This window comes from Heterodontus francisci, chromosome 3, assembly GCF_036365525.1.
Source record: "Heterodontus francisci isolate sHetFra1 chromosome 3, sHetFra1.hap1, whole genome shotgun sequence".
Taxonomy (NCBI): Eukaryota; Metazoa; Chordata; class Chondrichthyes; order Heterodontiformes; family Heterodontidae; genus Heterodontus; species Heterodontus francisci.
Genome location: NC_090373.1, coordinates 122560554 through 122580131, shown reverse-complemented (window position 1 = coordinate 122580131; position 19578 = coordinate 122560554).

Below are 19578 nucleotides of genomic sequence, written 5' to 3'. Positions count from 1 at the left end.
AGGCGTCCAACGCCACCTTGTATCAGGGCTTCACGCAGAGCACAAATACCATTCTGTACAACATGGAGCAAGTGGTCAGCTCCACAAACATGACAGTGCTGGCTACAAAACACATTGCTGTCATGGAAGCTCAGATGGCAGCCATCTTGGCTCTGGGGGCCAGTGTTGACAGGAGTGTTTTCAGAGTGTTACATCATTCCTGCACTCTGTTCCCATGCAGAGCCATAGCAGTGCTAGGAGAGTGGGCTTGGTCCCATGTGACAGGCATCTGCTGACTTCTTTCAGAATAACAGCATGGTTGTTCCCCCACCACTCACTCCACCAGTGCCCTTGTGTTAATATAGGCTGAAGAAATGCAATCAGATGGTGGCAGCAAGGATGATGAGAATTATTGCAGGACTGTTGGTGTAATGGGGATGGGAGAGATCGCCCATCTTGTACTTAGGTGAAACAATCTTGGCAGTCATGGGAACTAGTGTTTAAAGTTACTCATGGCTTCTTCCTCCTCCTCCTCCTGCTGCTTCTGCACTCCTTGCTGCCCAGTGGTGAGAGTTGGTCCGTCATTATGGCAAAGTTATTCAGCAGAGGATCACAAGTCTGGATACATGGTCAGAAGTTTACTGCAAAGCTTCTCCCAAACAGTCCAGGCAGTAGAAGTATTTCTTGAGCACATTGACTGTCTGTTCAATGACGTTTCTGGTTGAGCATGGCTCCCATTCTATGCGAGCTCTGCAGCTGTGTCCAGGTTCCTGACAGGAGTCATGAACCATGTCTGAAGGGAATCGTGTGCTTGGAATAGAGGACTGGCCCTGGATGATTGAATCATTACTACTACCAGGAAACTGGGCACAAACCTGCAAAGATGCACTACCTGTGGTTGCAAGCAAGCTGGATGTTGAGGGGGTGGAATCCATGCCTATTCAGAGAGATGGTAGGAGGGAGCACTCAAGGCAACATGGGTGAAGACTATGTCACCTTGGATCCTAGAGAAGACTGAAATGCCAGTGAAGCATTCTTTTTTGAAGCATAATGTTCTCTTGCCCTGCTTCAGCCTGCCATTGAGAAAGAAAAGAAAATCTTTCCCCTCGTGCAGCGAACCTGAAGAACAGCAAACAAGGAGTCTCAGTGACTGCAGTCTGGAAGAAGCCTGTTGCATAACAGTTAAGGGCCACAGTGGCATTGACAGTCATAGGAGTGCTGTCTATGCCCTCTTTCGAGGCTCCAGTTCGGGCTGCAGCAGGTGATGTAGCTCGGTGACAGCCTCCTCCTTGAAGCTTGACACATTGCTCCTTAGTGAAGTTAAGGTAAGGTAGGAAAAGTGCTCCCTGAAGACCCACTACGGGCATGGCCTCCTGCGCAATGCCCTCTTCCTCCCTCTTCTCCCACATGCTCGATCTCTCTCCTGTCTCCTTGGCTATTCCCCCTCATCCTCCAGCTCCAAAGGCAGGACTAGCAATCCAACCATGACTGCAGTGAAACTGTTTTGAAGACAGACAAAAGCAGTCCAGCACCTGTTAGCAAAAGACAGAACTTAGTTGTAGAAGGCAGAAAACATGCCAAAAAATGCCCAGCAGCCTAAAAGGACAAACCAGCAACTAACCTGTATATACTGGATGAGCTTTTCAAAGATACTGCTGAAAGGACCTTCCTACCTATCAGCCCCGCATGTTACTGAGCGAGTTTATAATTTGGTGAGTCAGGCACTGGAGCAAACCAATTTCAGGAAAAGCTAAGACAACATACATATTACCCTTAGTTAAATATCATAATAAGGCTTTCAAATTATCCCGGCATGTGCCTTGGCCATCTAGGGAGGAGACTAGTCCAATAGCGGGCAATGTATTTGCATTGTGGAATGAGTCACAAACATGCTGTCTACAATATTGGACCATTTATACCTGTAAAAGAGGTTTAGTGCAATTGAATTTCTAGGCCTATATTTTTTTAAGCTCATGAATGCGGTGCTACTGTAAAGGTTGTGACAGAGTTCTATTTCCACCATCACTTTTGACATTCCCAATAAGAATAATTATTTGTTGACAAGGATCACTTACCTGAAAATTTAACGCTGTACTCCAGGTTGTGGGGTTGCCCTTGATTTTACTGAAGGCTTAACACCAACACATTGACAGCAGAAATTGCTTAGGCTTCAAAGATGTAAATTGAAATAGATCACCGACTTCACCTTGAAGCGGTGATCAAAATGAGCCTTTAAAGTCTTTTCAAATTTATCTCTCCCCTGTTCATAATCATTTATCTTAACCCATAGAGAGAATATCTTCCACAAAATAAATGTGTGATGAAAGAATGGCAACCTGCACAAATTAGTGATGAAGACGCTGGCTTATCTGGAATTGACAGTACACCACCTTTGTCGGTGTTTTGGAATTCTGCAGGTTTGAGGGATAAGTCTATTTTTCAATCAGTTTTAATTGACTTTGTGCTGCAGCACTGTCCTCTTGCACAGACAAGATGAAAAGCAATGCACTGTGGAAGAAATTGAAATGAAAATCCTATTCAGTCTGGCATGATTGTGCATTGTCCTTGACTGAATACTGATTCCTGGGATAATATCTAATTCCAGTAGGAAAATTTCTTCCTATAACCACCTGCTGTCAGCAGCTTTGTCTGAGGATCACAGGTTATTCTGGATGACTGGACCCAGGACAAGTCTGAGAAGAATGCAGTCAGCCTCCAGCTGGGATTTAGATCTCTTCATTTTCCCACTGCTTTCGTATGCCGAACACGGCACAAATCAAGGCAGGAACAAAGCCATGCCTGCAGCTTAGGAACACATAATTTTCTGACTGATGTGAAAGCCATGGGTTCTACATATAGGACCCACTGAAGACCAGACACCTCGCAGCATGGTCATAGAGTGCTTGATATCCAGCTTCATCCCAGGAGGCCTCAAGAAGAGATTTTTTTTATTAAGAACATATTTTGGAACTCCAAAATCCCTTTTCTGTTTGAACACTAATTAAAATATATCGAGAAATGTCAAAAAGGAAACAGGATTGTTTAAACAAATTCTATTCAGAATAATATATATTAAAGTATATTTCCCTACATTCAGAGGAGACTTGCTTTTCTTTATTCATTGGCAATAAAACATATTACTATGATTAAAATTCATCCTGATGATTCATCAATACCAGTTAATATCATTTCAAAGATTTATCGCCTGAAGAAGAGAAAGAGAAAAAGAAAGGTCTTGCAGTTATATAGCATCTTTCACAACTTCAGGATGCCCCACTGCCCTCTGCAAGCAAAAAAATGCTTTTAAAGTTTTGTCATTGTTGCAATGCAGGGAAACACAGCAGCCAATTTGGGCACAGTGAGATCCCACAGGCTGACAGCAAGGGGGAAGGAATAATGGGCAAAGAGAAAGAGACCCTCTGACTCAGGGGAGAGTGTGTTACCATTGAATGTTGAGCTGATACTTCGACTTGTTCATTGGCATTACGTTATTTTGTCTTCTTCTACACACCCCATTCAAAAAAGAAGCACAAAATCTAAAGTAACTACATTATGGAGCAATATCTCACTTAGTTTCAATCTGTCAACATTTTCTTGGATTAGGTGCCAAAATTGGGTATCTTGGTGAATTAAACATAGATTTATCTTTTAATAGGGCAAACCTTCACGTTCCCAATTAGCATGGCAGAATAAACCCATCAATGATAAAACTAATAGCACCATTGCTCCACATAGCAAACTTAGGTTAAGTCCGTAGTCTTGCATTTGCTAATAGCAGTAGTGTGTATTATTTATCTTGACAAGTTTGAAATGTGATTTCCATTTGTTTTGTTCAAGAATTCCACATGTTTCTTCACCCATGACACATGAAAAACCCACATCTTTCGCAGCACACACAATAATAAATGCCTATGAGTGACTTATGAGGCAATTATACAGCTGACAAGACTTCAGATATCATCATCGCATCATTTGGTGTAAATTCCAGAACAACGACATCCGTGATAATTTTCCCTCCTAATTACTCACTCCAATTATTGTCAGCAATCATTTTGACTGTAGCTTTATTCAGAATTTTTTTGTTATCCCTACAGGTTTTCCTTTTACTGTTTCTGATGCTGGCTCATTGTTTCATTATGGACAGCAATAAGTCTTTCAAGACCATTATTAAAACATAATTCTAAGGTAAAGAAAGTTTCTCTACTGTAAAGTTTGCAGTGTGTTTATCTAATTTTTTTTCTAACCAAATGTCCAAGGTAGTGTTTGCATGATGGCTACAGACCCTGTCATACTCAGGGTCTGCCCAAGCGCCCATTTTCTAAGCAGTTTCTAAAAAGTACTGTTGCAAATAAGGGAAATGCAATATCACTTGGACAAATCAATTAATACAGCTCACAGCACAAACCTTAATAGTAATTTGTCTGCCTTTATTTTTCAGATTCAGTCTTTGAATTTTTGTGTGTGCAGCAGTTAAAGCCAAGTCGGAAATGGAGGATTGATTTTTCTGACGACTTTAATTGCTCGACAGAAAAGAAATTACATCAGAAAAACAATGGCTGAGAAATTCCTACTGGGCCTTTGCATTGTTCCCTTGATAATTGATTTGTCCAAACACTGTTTTATGTTCACAGAATGGCTTCCTTTTGAAAGAGTTCTCATAATGGGAATAAATTGTTTCATTTTAACTAGCACTGAAACCATGTTCACTATAGTTTGACTGAATATATTTTTCAGTCATTACATCCCTATTCTGTGGAATTCTGTCTCTAATGCATTTTGTCCTGCTGTCATTAAGCCAGGCTCCAAAGGTTTTCTCAAACCCTGGGGTGGGGCAGTGGGTGGTGTTTCCTACATTACAACAGTGACTACTCTTCAAAAATACATCATAGCTTGTAACATGCTTTGTGATGTCCCAATGTCATAAAACACTATATGAATGGATATTCTTCTTCTAAGGTTCTATATAAATTTAACATTACCTCTCACCTTTTGTTTTCTATTCCTCTAGACGTGAATCTTAGTACTTTGCATTCTTTATGGCCTTATCAACTGGTATTGCTCCTTTTAGGAATTTATGCATCAGTATTCCCAGAACTTCTCCTCAAATTAGTTTCTTAGTTTGCACAAATTAAGTGTCCTCCTTATTGTTCCTATCAAAATAAACCATCTCACACTTTGTTTTATTGAATTTCATTTGCCATTTATGCAGCAACTCTGTAAGCCTGATTATATAGTCCTGTATTGGGGCAGTCCCCACATAATTAGCTATACCTCAATCCCAATTTGGGATCATCTGCAAATTTTGACTTCATGTCTCCAATTTCTGAAATCAAATCATTTCTGTGTATGGTAAACTCCAGTGGTCCCAGCACAGATCCCCAAGGGGCACCATTTTCTGCTAGTCTGAGAAACTTCCCAGCCATCTAACCTTAGTTTTTTTATATTTTGTAGCCATCTTTAAATCCATTCTGGGACCTATTTCCTGACTCCATATAATTTGACCTTTGTCATGGGTCTCTTATGTGATACATTATCAAAGACCTTCTGAAAGTTCATGTATACCACATCTACTGCATTACCTTTCTCCACTCTTTCTGTTACTTCTTCAATGAATTCAATAAGATTATTTAAACATGAGCTTCCTTTAGAAATCTGTGCCGACTATTTTTTATGATATTTTCAATTTCTAAATTTTTGAGTAAAAATTCTAGTATCTTTCCTACCACTGATGTTAAGCTAACTAGCCTATAGTTCCCTGGGTTAGTTCTTTCCTCCTTGTTGAAGATAGGAATTTCATTTTCTGTTTTCCAGTCTCTGACATGATTCTCTTCTATTGACTTTTTATATATGGATACTATCTCCTCCCTAGTTTATTGGGGTATTTGTGGGTTTAATTCCTCTAGACCCAGGAATTTGTCCTCCTTAAGTTTGGCTAGTTCATCTAGTTATCTCCATTTCTTTCCTTAATATCTCTAATGATTTTTCTACGAGTGCTGTTTCCTCTATTTTAGCCTCATCAGTGAAAACTGAAGCAAATTATCTGTTCAGTATCCTTGCCATTTCAGCTTCATCTCCAGTGAATTTGTCTTGCTCATCCCTTACGTAGCCAGATACCTATCTTAATTCTTCTTTTGTTACTTATCTGCCTATCAAATATCATTTATATTCATTGACATTTTCATTTCATATTTCCTCTTTGCCTTCCAAATTGTTTTTTTAACCTCTTTTCTAAGCGCATCATATTCGCTTTTGTCGTCCTCTTCTGCATTTTGCATATGTATTTTTCTTTAGATTCAATTTTATCATCACCTCTTCATTTAACTATGGTGCCTCATTCTTTCCAATTTGGTCTTTTTTTCGTGGAATATATTTCTCCTATCAATCTCTTCTATTAATACGTGTTATTGTTATTCTTCTATGTTATTTATCAATATTTTTTTCCAGTTCATGCCCTGTAACTCCATCCTTATTGCCTCTTAGTTAGCTTTGTTGCAATCTATTGGATTGGTCTTTGTACAATCTGTATCTCTCAATCATTATCTTAAATCTTCCGATCACTATCCCATAGTGTTCTCCCACATTTACTTTTCTTATCTTCTCTAGTTCATTTCCCATTACTAGATCGCTTGTTGGGCTCCTTATACATTGGCTGAAATGAGGATGGCATCAGAGGTGGGTGGGCTGGTAGTGGGGGTGGTGGTGGGGTGGAAATGAAAAATGACCTGTACTGACAATGGCTCAGGCCTTTGACAGCATTACACCTAAATGCTATTTTATGTGCAGTGGGCAGCAAGCAAGATGGGGACTCCGCTCAACATCTGATAAAGGCGAATTAAAGGCTAATGAAGATATTTGGAAATCCAGTTGACTTCCATTTTACATGCCCTGCAGCATTTTATGGGAGGTGCATGGGCCCATAGGGGGAGGATCAGTGCCTCAGCAGCTTTAAATGAGCAGCCATCCACAGGTGCAGCTTTGTGATGAGGAAGGGGCAGAAGGCGGGGAGACGAGGTTACTCAGTAGGCAGGGTTCACCAGAAGACACCCTTCCTTGTGATGTCAAAGTGCCAGTGTCTCTGATGGCTGTGCCCATCCCAAGACACTGTGACAGCTCTGTGCAACATGTTGGCAGTGGAGGTCAGCTTGGAGGTCGGCATGAATGACCATCCGATGTCAGTGGCTCTCAAAGTCACAGTTGCCCTGAATTTCTATGCCTCAGGATCATTCCAAGATGTCACTGGAGACATGTGCAGCATATCCCAATCAGCTGCACATCACTGGATCAAGGTTGTGACTGATGCCCTCTTCAGGAGGGCCAACCAATGCACCAAGTTTACAACCGATGCGGATGGTCAGGCTAAGAGAGGCAGGGGCTCCTGTGCCATGGCTGGATTCCCCTTGGTCCAAGGAATCATTGAATGCACACATGTGGCCATTAGGTCTCCCTCAGACCAACAAGGGACTTTCATCAACCAGAAGGGATTTCACTCCCTCAACATTCACTTCGTCTGAGATCACCGCCAATGGATATTGCAGATGTGTACTCTTTATCCTTGGAGCAGTCACGACATTTATATAAACTGGCACTCCAAGGTGCCGCAGCTTTTCAATCCCACTGTGCGCCTGCAAGGATAGATACTCGGAGACAGAGGTTATCTACTGAAGAGATGGCTGATTACACTGGTGAGGAAACCATGGACTGAGGCAGAAGAATGCTACAATGTGAACCACGTGACAAACGGAGCCACCATTGAGCAGACCATCTCAAAATGAGAGTTAGGTGTCTGGATCGCTAAGGTAGAGCCATTCAGTATTCACCAGCAAGGGTCTCCCAGATTGTGGTTACTGTGCCTTGCACAACCTGGTGCTACAGAGCGGGCAGGTCCTGGCTGCTAAGACATGGTGGAGCTCGAGGCATCCTCAGACGAGGAGGGTGCCGAAAAGGAGCTGCAGCATCCTGACCAGCCTGTGGGACCACTTGGAGGGTCTCAAGATTTTGGTGCCGAGGTGGCTGCAGAACCTCTTATACTAAAGCTGCAGCATTACAGCCATCCAGTTACCAAAGATCCACATTCCAGGCTCACTTCAGCCAAACTCGTCTGCTGGAAGCCCAGAACCACTCGCCCATCAGTGCATAATGCTTTGCTGATGATCCATCTGATCAGCACACACTATGGTCAACCCCAACCAGCCCCTTAGTCACCACCTCCCCCACATGTATATCGCCATGGTCACCATCGCTGCGTTGAGACAGGCATAAGCAAAAAGTGACATTTAATAAAGGTTTACAGCACCATTCAACTTGCCACAAAAATTGAACTCACACCCATGAAGCCCAAGTGCAGTTATAGTGATTTTGTAAATTTTTTTTGAGTGCTCCTACGTGATGCTCCTCCTTCATTGCCAGCTGCGGTGGAGGCAGGCCACTGGCCTTGCTGTCCCATGGCCTGGCATGACCTTGGCGCCTATCCTCTGGCTGCCTGAGTCTGGGAGGGCCCCAGTACATTGAGGGGCTCCAGAACAGTTGCAGGAGCCTCCTCTGTCACCTGTAAACTTGAGGTGTTGGAGGAGGGGCTAAGGAGCTGCTGTCTGCACCAAGAGTGCCCTGCGAGAAGCCCCCAGATGCAGACTGCTGTTGCTCCTCCATCATCGCAAGGCACACTTGTACCTCCCCGCTGACCTGAGGAGGAAGAGAACCTAGTGGAGACTCCATGTGCCTTAGCCTCCTCTTGCCTTGCCACTGATCCCATACATTCAGTGACAAGGCGATGGCATACAGGTTTGCACGTATCTCCGGCATTGACTGACTGTTGTGCTGGATGTGGCTTTCCAGGAGAGCCGCCAATCTCTCAATGGAGGAGGCCACGCATACAGACGAGAGGTAAAGGGCAGCACTCACGGCCTGGATGGAATCCTCCACTGTCCTAGTCATCTGAAATCTCTGCCAGTTCTCCACACACCTCACACAGCACTTCCAGCATCTGCTACCTTACAAATGACTCCAGAGGCTCGTCATCAGCCTGGGGCTCAGCATGGGCCTGGTCACCCACATGTCTGTAACGTGGAACAACACTTGACTATCCTACATGCTTGCCTGTTTCTCCCCCAATACCCATTACCTGAGGAACTCACCCTGGTCGCCAGCCAGCGCAGCGCCTCTTCCTCCATTGGCGTCAAGATGGCCAGCAGGGGGATGCTGCTACTGGTCTGTGCCCTTACCCTGGCATTCTGGGCCCTCTTCTGCTGTGGAGACACATGAGAATCATTTCAGTGGTCAGACTACAGAGACCACCCACTCCACACATTTGCTGCAGCCTCTGGGGCCAGTGTCATGCAAGTGTTAGTCTGGCACTCGGCTGCACCCTTGTGCGGGTCAGCTGTGCCAGGCACATGCCCCCGACAGAGCTGCAGCCATTCCCTCCTTCTGGTGGGCTCCCATGTCCCAACATCCGCAGCCTCAGACCCACCAACTTGCTTCTGATCCAAGGGAGACTGAGGTTTGTCACTCGCCCTGGCAGAGCAGAGAAGGTCGTTAGCGTGCTTGTGGTGCTGAATCCAGGTTCTCTGTATGACCCTACGTCTGCTTACCTCCTTTGCTACCTCCATCCAGGCCTGCCTGGTCCACTGGGGAAGTCTCCTCCTTCGGTCCCCTTGCCCCAGCAGCCTGGAGGAGGGCATGCAGGGTGTCATCGCTGAACCATGGGGTCACCTGGGTTGTTGCCTCTGCGATGGCCACAAATGGGTTACACAGGCTTCAAGGTCTTCCAACGGGATGCTGTGTGTCTGGTGGGATGCCCATATGGTCACTGGCAGATGAGGGGGTGGTGCGAGTAGGCTGGAGGTTGGTCCCAGACTGAAGATGGGGTGTTGGTATTCCAATGAAGGGGTGGTTTAAGTAAGGTGGAGTGCTGATTGGAATTCAACGATCGTTAATAATTAATATTATTACATGAATGACATGCCAAGTCTCAGAGCCATATTAAGTGCTGGCGGTCCTTTAAACAGGCTGTCAGCACGTTTTTCCGGGTCATAGTTCACTCCCACAGCCTCCTACCCTCCCGCCCCCGCGCGCCTATTTTGTTGTCAACTCCGCCTGCTGGCTGCCGATTGGCCAGCTGGTGTACGATTGTGGCGGGAGCAGAGTTCGGAATGGGAGGGCCTTCGCCACCCACTTCTGTTTCTGATCTCACGACCCCAATGAGTCGCATTAAATTCAGTCTGTTGGATCAGAAAGGAGTCTTGTACACACTGTAAAAACTCGATCACCTTTTCTCCTTTCAATGTCTTTCCTTACCAATTATTTGGGCGTATTTGAAATTCCCCCATGATTATAATTTTGTCTTTTTTACTTATTTCATAGATTTGTCTACTTATATCTCCTTCCAGTTCCTTTACACTATTTGATGTGCTGTAATGTTTCTTAAAAGTGTGACTGCTCCCTTTCTTTCCTTTATCTCAATCCTTATGGATTCTCTTTCTATCACTTACCTAGTAATGCCCTTTCTCGCTACTGTGATTGTGTTATTTCTGATTAACACAGCTACCCAACCCCCCTTTCTTCCTTCTTTACATTCTCTAAGTACATTATTTAAGTGCCAAATCTGTCATGTCTGCAGCCATGTTTCCATTATTCCTAATACATCTATTTCCTCACTTCTAATCATTGCTACTAATTCTGCTGTTGTGTTGCTGATGCTCTGAACATGTTACACTAGCAATTTAATATGGCCTAGTTTTTATTACTCCTGCTTTATTTTAGTCAGTGATTTTAAGTCCCTATGGAATTTTTTCCCTTCATTAGGTTAAGGCATGCCCTTGTATTGCTACCTTCTTATAACATTGTGGCTGAAATCTGCTGAGTGGACAATGAAATATCTATATCTAGCACTGGGGGCACCGTGCATGGGTGCTTTAATGTACATGGGTGCTTTAACATGCTGCACCATTCCATCACCCTACTACTAATAGTAAGGGCTTACCCATATATCATCCCACAATGCTCTGCTTTCACAAAAAAAAAACTGACCTTTAAATTATGCTGTGGGATAAGATGTATGATTACTTAATGCATTTCTCTCAATTCCTCTCTCACCTATTCAGTGGAGACATTAACCCATTTGTTATCTCATTGTGTAATTTCAAGGCCACAATTACTTTAAAAAAATGTTCCTGGCCACAGGGCTCCTCAGTCTGTACAACCTATTTCATCCACCGTGGGAAACCAGAACTGTTGAGAAAAAAATGGAAAATTCATACCCTCATAAAAACTCAAGGGTTATTTATTTTAATGTTTAGTTTAGAGATACAGCACTGAAACAGGCCCTTCGGCCCACCAAGTCTGTGCCGACCATCAACCACCCATATTATACTAATCCTACACTAATTCCATATTCCTACCACATCCCCACCTGTCCCTATATTTCCCTACCACCTACCTATACTAGGGGCAATTTCTAATGGCCAATTTACCTATCAACCTGCAAGTCTTTGGCATGTGGGAGGAAACCAGAGCGCCCGGAGGAAACCCATGCAGACACAGGGAGAACTTGCAAACTCCACACAGGCAGTACCCAGAATTGAACCCGAGTCGCTGGAGCTGTGAGGCTGCGGTGCTAACCACTGCGCCACTGTGCCGCCCATGTTGTTGTACTACACTAGTAGATTTACAGAACGTTGCTGTGACCTAGAGTGCAGTTTTTGCTGCATAGGGTGGCCTTAAGTTGCAGCCTAAATGCAACATTGCTGTAATACTGCAAATTTATTGAATATATCATATGATGAACACAAAGAGGTTGATTTTAACCTGCAGTGTGTCTCGGGTGAGCAAGTGTGGAACACACTCACTGGCCTAAGTTTCAAGCGAGGATATTTTTACTGCTGGGCCTCATTTAAATGTTGCCAGTCCACTTGTAAGAGGGTGCAGAGTGGCTGCCGGTAGGTGAAGATCAGGCTTGTGATTAGCTGGAGGGTTTCTTCATCCTTCTCATCTGCTGCTGACCTGCTTCAGCCTAGTAGGAATGCTGCAGCAACCTCTCCACTCAGTCCCCAGTTAAAGTGTCATCAGGGTCCTCTTGACATTGTAGAACTCTGATTAGTTTGCATGCACAAGGCCGCTGCCTGAGCCTGGTGAGTGCCTCATCCGCCACCAATTCCAACGGCATTAAAGGACAAGAATTAAGCAAGAAATGGAACCAGTCCATTTTAACTGTTTGCCTGCACAGTTACTGCCCATTTGGTAGTGTTAAAAATATCCCTGAGGTAAATGTTATCCATCTTTGTAACAAGGAAAAATACAGGCCTCGTAATACAATTCTTATAATATTATTTGTCTACCATTTAACAAAACTTTGTTCTTCCTTCTTCATAATCTATTTCCATTATAATTAATGTGTTTCTTTTTTTCTCTACCTCTGTGCATTAACTTAAGACTTAAGTACTTTGTAAAGGTCATTTTCCAAATCTCAGCAAAGAATTCTGACTGCCACTTGGAAAGGTCATTGACCCCATCCCAGAGATGGGCCTTTTTAATATTTGGGGGGATGTGGGCAGCCTGCACCCATGGGCAATGTTCTATGTAAAATGTTGTTGTTGTGTGTGACCAGTTTTTTCAACATGCAGTAACCTTAATTTTGTGTGGCTGCAGGGTATTTAATACAGAACAAGGCCTGCATGGTACCTTCCAGGCTGCTGCACATACACACAGCTTAGTGGGAACATTGCATGTGGAAGTAAAACAGAAGTGCCTTAAGAAGCTGCCAGAAAATTATAGCAACACCGTATCACTCCAAGGGGGAAGCCTGAAGACTTTGTTGTAGTCCTTGTTGTATAGTAAGTTTGTATGGCTGCCTTAAGGTAATCAATTGTAGAAGGAACAATGATCTTACATCTCTTCAATTTTGGGGCCTTCAGAAGGCCGAATACAGAACTTATTCCTTCTCTGAGTCTAGCAGGTGATGTACTGGGTGGTATTTTCATGCTAGCCTGAGAATAGTCCCACCAAACATTCCCCCAAAACTAGCTGCAGATGTGGGTTTTGGTGTAAGGAGTGTGGAGTGGGTGGGGGGGGTGGTTGGTGGGGGGAAGACTGTCGGTCGAAGCATTGGGATCAGGATTTCTGAGGAAGAGCAAAGGAAGCAGAAACCCAGCAGATCCCGGTTCTATGTAAAATTTCAGCCACCACCCCTTCCACACTGTCTGCCCTTCCCCAACCTGGGAATTTTGTGCTCTGATTATCTAGCCCTATGTATGTAGAATGGTCACTGGACAAGGAACCAGAGGACAGTCTGTATCTTTTGAACTGTATTTGAGCAAGACTCAGCAACTTCAGGAGAGAGGAGAAAATAGAAAAGAATACAGTGCAAGAAACAGGAATCAGTGAATAAAATCTTCTTCAGATTACAATAAGAGCAATGTACCTCTTCAGCGTCGGTTTGACAAACTCATCCAGTTACCTAACTAGTCTTGGAAATATATTTCATGATGTAAAATCCATTGAGAAGGTTCTCAGGTCTTCTTTTTTTACCTAACTCACTGTATGATGAAGGTGTAATTATGATGATAAAACACAGCTAAGATTGCAGAGGGCAGTCTGTTCTTTGCAATGTCAGCTGTGTTTTATCATGATAATTAGACTTTTGTGATATAGTGAGCACATTAAGAAAGGAGCTTAGACTGTTATCAATGGATTTTATATCATGATACACAAGCGCACCACTTGGCTTTGTGATTAAAGAACTCCTTTTAACTGCTTCAAAAATGTTGTTTAAAATTGCAGTGCTGGAATATTTATGAGGTAAAAACAGTGCAAAGAATTCATTTCCTGCCTTACGAAGAATCTATTAATGCTCGTGACCTGATCTAACGATGAAATACTCAATTTGTTGACCTATAAAATATATTCAGAGAAATGCATGCATTTTACGGCTCCCATCTTCAAGAGAAATCTTTTTTTTACAGTTGTAACAGATTAGGTGAGCTCACTGTTACTTTTAGTTTTGAACAATCTCTCATGCATTTGTTGAGTATTACTGTATGAAGGTGTATCAGGGCACTAAGGCGAGGCCAGACAACTGATGAGAGATCACCTGGAGTCCTCCAGACTATCTTCAATTTCTCAATATGCTGTCACATCAACACTAAGGGGTTGAAATTCCTTAAGGCCCATTTTTCGGGCCTATAATTGGGTGCCACGTACAGACCTAAATGGGTATCAAGCCTGGTTAATATTTGGCTGAGTTAGAAATGTGGCACGCAATGGTGAACAATGTATAGGCAGGAAGGTTTAACATCGATTCTCCTGTGTTCTATTGAAGTGTGCACTTCACATTATTTGCATTCCATACAACAGATATCAATACAGTAAAGAATAATAAATAACAGGGAGTGATTCTAAATCAGCAGTTATATTCAGGCTCTGGAGGAAATGATAAAGTGAAAGATTAGAGTATGAGTGATTTTTAACTGTCATCTAAATTCTGCAATTAGATTACATACTTGAAGCCAATCTCATTATCTACTTTCTTATCAAATATATGATGGACTTTGTGGGGTGGTTCTATTCTGCTTATATGTGCATATATTATATATCACTTACTTATGGTTTTCACCAAATAATGGACACAATTGTTGAATTCAATCGACAGGATGGGTAAAAATCCCCAGATACCATTTAATAAAAATGAAAAGTGTCGTATTCAGTCAGTGTAAATCATTGAGTCTGATGTTACCTCCTACATTTGCATAAATACGCTGATTATAATAAAACAGTGTCCTCTGACTCTCTATGTGTAATGCCATATATGCATATATGAACTAATAGATACCCAGGAGTGATTGCAATAATCTCACTGAATATTTCAGATTACATCATGAAGCATGAATGCAACGTTCAGACAGTTTAGAGCCTTCAACTGTAACCCAAAGTGACAATCACAGCACAAAATCAGAAAATGCTGGAAATACTCAGCAGGTCAGACAGCATCTGTTGAGAGAGAAACAGAGTTAATATTTCAGGTCATCAGCAGTATTTTGCTTTTGTGTTAGTGAGATTCACGGCCTTGATTTCATCCCTGTTATCTTCTTTTGCATTATATGCAATGAAGCTATCAGAATTGTACTCAATTTTGGATCTTTTTACCAGTGGCATTTCAATCTATATATCTGACATGTGATGACAACCACACAGAAAGATTCATGATTAAATAGGGTAATTGTCCTGCGGTTTGATGGAATTTCTGATATGGCCCCTTAGTAGGAGGAAACAATCCCCACACACCACCTCCCCCTCCTCCCAGCAGCACCCCCCTCCCCCCCCACCAACCACCACCTGGAGTGCAAAGCTGGGGAATTGCTGCTATGAGATAATCACTGCAAATTTGTAACCTGGCAATCCACAGTTGGTTATCAAGAATACATTATAATTGATTTAAAGAAGATTGTTAAAACACAAACATACGCACCCTCAGTTGCCCATATTGAGGCTTTCAGACCCAGCTTTGCACTTCATGGAAAAGGAGAGAATCAGAACAACTTTAGCTTTGGCCATTGCAACTACCACAATTGAACAGCCCAGCAACAGTCAATGCCAACACTTATACATGAAGAAACATTTCTTGACAGCAACCACTGATCCAGGTGTCCAACTCACACTCATCACTGGTTACGAGCTATGGCATGAAAAGACTTTGAAACATGAGAAATATGTAAGTCAGTGCCTGAAATTTTAACATAAGTATGTACAATTAACAGAAATGGTAATAATGAGTGCATGTACCTGCTTTGCATGGGATTGAACACGAGAAAGTTTCACATGTTTCTACTGGTGTATCGAAGATAGTTGCAGCAAAACTTCCTCCCCTTTTTATTCTAACTCTAGTTATAATGGCTAATATACCATTAGCATTTTTGATTATTTTTGCACCTGAACACTACATTTTAGTGATCTGTGTACATGAGCCCCTAAATCTCTTTAGACTTCCACCATTCCTACCCCTTCACCATTTAAAAAATGTTCAGATTTATCCTTATTTGGTCCAACATGGATGACTGAACACTTAACTGTTTTGAAATCCATGTGCCATAGTTTTGCTCATTCACTTGATCTATCAATGTCCCTTTGTAATTCTATGCTTCCATCCAAATTACTTACTATGTCACCAGTCTTTGGGTCAGTGGTAAAATTGGTGTATGGCTCTTTATTTATCTAAGTCATGTATAAATATAGTGAATAGTTTCAGCCTCAGCACAAATCCATACGGAACACCACCAGCTATTTCATTTCAATTTGAATACATAGTCTGTTTTCTACTACTTCACATATCTTCTAACACAATCAACAGTGCAATGCCACCTCCTCTTTTACCCCCTCCCCTGTCACACCTGAAGATTCTATACCCTGGAATATTGAGCTGCCAGTCCTGTCCCTCCCTTAACCATATCTCTGTGATAGCAATAACATCATAGGGCGGCACAGTGGCGCAGTGGTTAGCACCGCAGCCTCACAGCTCCAGGGACCCGGGTTCGATTCCGGGTACTGCCTGTGTGGAGTTTGCAAGTTCTCCCTGTGTCTGCGTGGGTTTTCTCCGGGTGCTCCGGTTTCCTCCCACAAACCAAAAGACTTGCAGGTTGATAGGTAAATTGGCCATTATAAATTGTCACTAGTATAGGTAGGTGGTAGGGAAATATAGGGACAGGTGGGGATGTTTGGTAGGAATATGGGATTAGTGTAGGATTAGTATAAATGGGTGGTTGATGTTCGGCACAGACTCGGTGGGCCGAAGGGCCTGTTTCAGTGCTGTATCTCTAATCTAATCTAATCATAATGCCATGTGCTAATCAATGCCCTCAATTCATCTGCCTTACTAGTAAGACTCCTTGCTTTAAAATAGATGCAATCCAGCCTTGCATTTTTCACTTGTGCCTTAACAGGTATATATTTGCTCTGCTTTCCAGAATGACTTAGTTTCTCTTCTATATTTGGCTGTATCTCCACTCTGTATCCCATCCTCCTGCCAAATTAGTTTAAACCCCCACCCCCCAACAGCACTAGCAAACCTCCCAGCAAGGATATTGGTCCCGTTCCGGATCAGGTGCAACCCGTCCAACTTGTACAAGTCCCAACTTTGCCAGAAACATACCCAGTGATCCAGGAAACTAAAGCCCTCCCTCCTGCACCACCTCCTCAGCCATGCATTCATCTGCTCTATCCTCCTATTCCTATACTCACTGGCACGTGGCACCAGGAGTAATCCGGAGATTACAACCTTTTAAGTCCTGCTTTTTAATCTGCTACCTAGCTCCCTAAATTCTTGTTGCAGGACCTCATCCCTCTTTCTACCTATGTCGTTGGTACCAATGTGTACCATGACCTCTGACTGTTCACCCTCTCCCTTCATAATGTCCTGCAGCTGCTCCGAGACATCCTTGACCCTAGCACCAGGGAGGCAACATACCATCCTGGAGTCTCATTTGCAGCCACAGAAATGCCTGTCTGTTCCCCTTACAATTGAATCTCCTGTCAGTATGGCTCTCCCACTCTTTTTCACCCCCTCCTATGCAGCAGAGTCATCCATGGTGCCACGATCTTGGCTGTTGCTGCTTTCCCCTGGGAGGCCAACCCCCCAACAGTATCCAAAGCGGTATATCTGTTTGAGAGAGGGATGGCCACAGGGGACCCCTGCACTATCTGCCTGCGCCTACTACTCCTTCTGGTGGTCATCCATCCCTTTTCTGCCTCTGCAGCCATTACCTGCGGTGTGACCGCCTCGATAAATGTGCTATCCATGATGTCCTCAGCATCGCGGATGCTTCACTGCGCAATGCAGTCAGCTAGTAGCTGCAGCTGGACACACTTCCTGCATACTTGGTCGCCAGGGACACTGGAAGTGTCCCTGATTTCCCACATAGTGCAGGAGGAGCATGCCAGGGTGCTGAGCTCTCCTGCCATGACTTAGGCTTAGATTAAGCTCCTTAGTTACTCCCTTTAATTTAGAGTACTAATTATGATAGGGACCTTATTCTACTCCAAACACTACCTACTACAATCTAAATTCCTTGTCTTTACTTTTACTTCAGCTATTGAAAGTAGTAAAAAAGGGTAGGCATAGCCACCTGTTCTACCTACCAATCAGCTGCCTCCCCTTGCAACGCATCATTTTCTGAACTGTGACATCAGTCCCGGAACTATCTCGCTGTCCCTGTGAGAGTGTGTGAGAGTATGCCTGTCTCCTCGCAGGTCTGCCTTGGTCTCGCACTTTCCCGGGCCTCTCACAGCCTCTTTTAAGCCGCTGGAACTCCTGCTCACCGGTGCCTGTCTCCCCACAGATCAGCCTTGGAATGTTTGTTGATGGGGTGCCAATCAAGTGGGCTACTTTATCCTGGATGGTATCGAGCTTCTTGAGTGTTATTGGAGCTGTATCCATCCAGGCAAGTGGAGAGTATTCCATCACACTCCTGAGTTGTGCCTTGTAGATGGTGCACAGGCTTTGGGGAGTCAGGATGTGAGTTACTCGCCGCAGGATTTCTAGCCTCGAACCTGCTCTTGGAGCCACAGTATTTATATGACTACCCCAGTTCAGTTTCTGGTCAATGGTGACCCCCAGGATGTTGATAGTGAGGGATTCAGCAATCATAATGCCATTGAATGTCAAGGGGAGATGGTTAGATTCTCTCTTGTTGGAGATGGTCATTGTCTGGCACTTGTGTGGCGCGAATGTTACTTGCCACTTATCAGCCCAAGCCTGGATATTGTCCAGATCTTGCTGTATTTCTACACAGTATCTGAGTATCTGAGGAGTCACGAATGGTGCTGAACATTGTGCAATCATCAGTAAACATCCCCACTTCTGACCTTATGAATGAAGGAAGGTCATTGATGAAGCAGCTGAAGATGGTTGGGCCAAGGACACTACCCTGAAGAACTCCTGCAGTGATGTTCTGGAGCTGAGATGATTGACCTCCAACAACCACAACCATCTTCCTTTGCGCTAGGCATGACTCCAACCAGCAAAGAGTTTTCCCCTTGATTCCCATTGACTTCAGTTATGCTGGGGCTTCTTGATGCCATACTCAGTCAAATGCTGCCTTGATGTCTCACCTCACCTCTTTGGACAGAACCTTTGTCCAGGGTGTTACAGTGCAGAGTGATTATGGCTTATGGTCACATGACTACATCCTGGTACTTTGACAATTAGCATACTGAGTTCTTAAAGGGACATCATTCTGAAAGTGATCAGACAACATCCCCTTTCTTTCCAAAGATAAGTCTCATACGCTACAAGTAAAAACACATAAAATTGGATAATATCAAAATTTCTTGTCCAGGAATAAAGATTATAAAATTTGCAAGTATAGGGATAGGGATTGTTAAATTTACGAGCACAGAAGTTTAAGAGTTCATATATCATTTTGGTGGTTTGACAACTCTTCCAGATCTTGTTACGGTATAACCTTCTGGGGATGTGGATTTCACCCTTGGCTGTTCTTGGCTTACAGACGTGTTGTCAATGGGTTGGTTGTTATCCTGTTGTTCCGTCACATCCTCATCGTTAGAGTGTGTTCTTTCGAGTCCGCTGTCTGCATTTTGGGGTATTACACAGTTGTC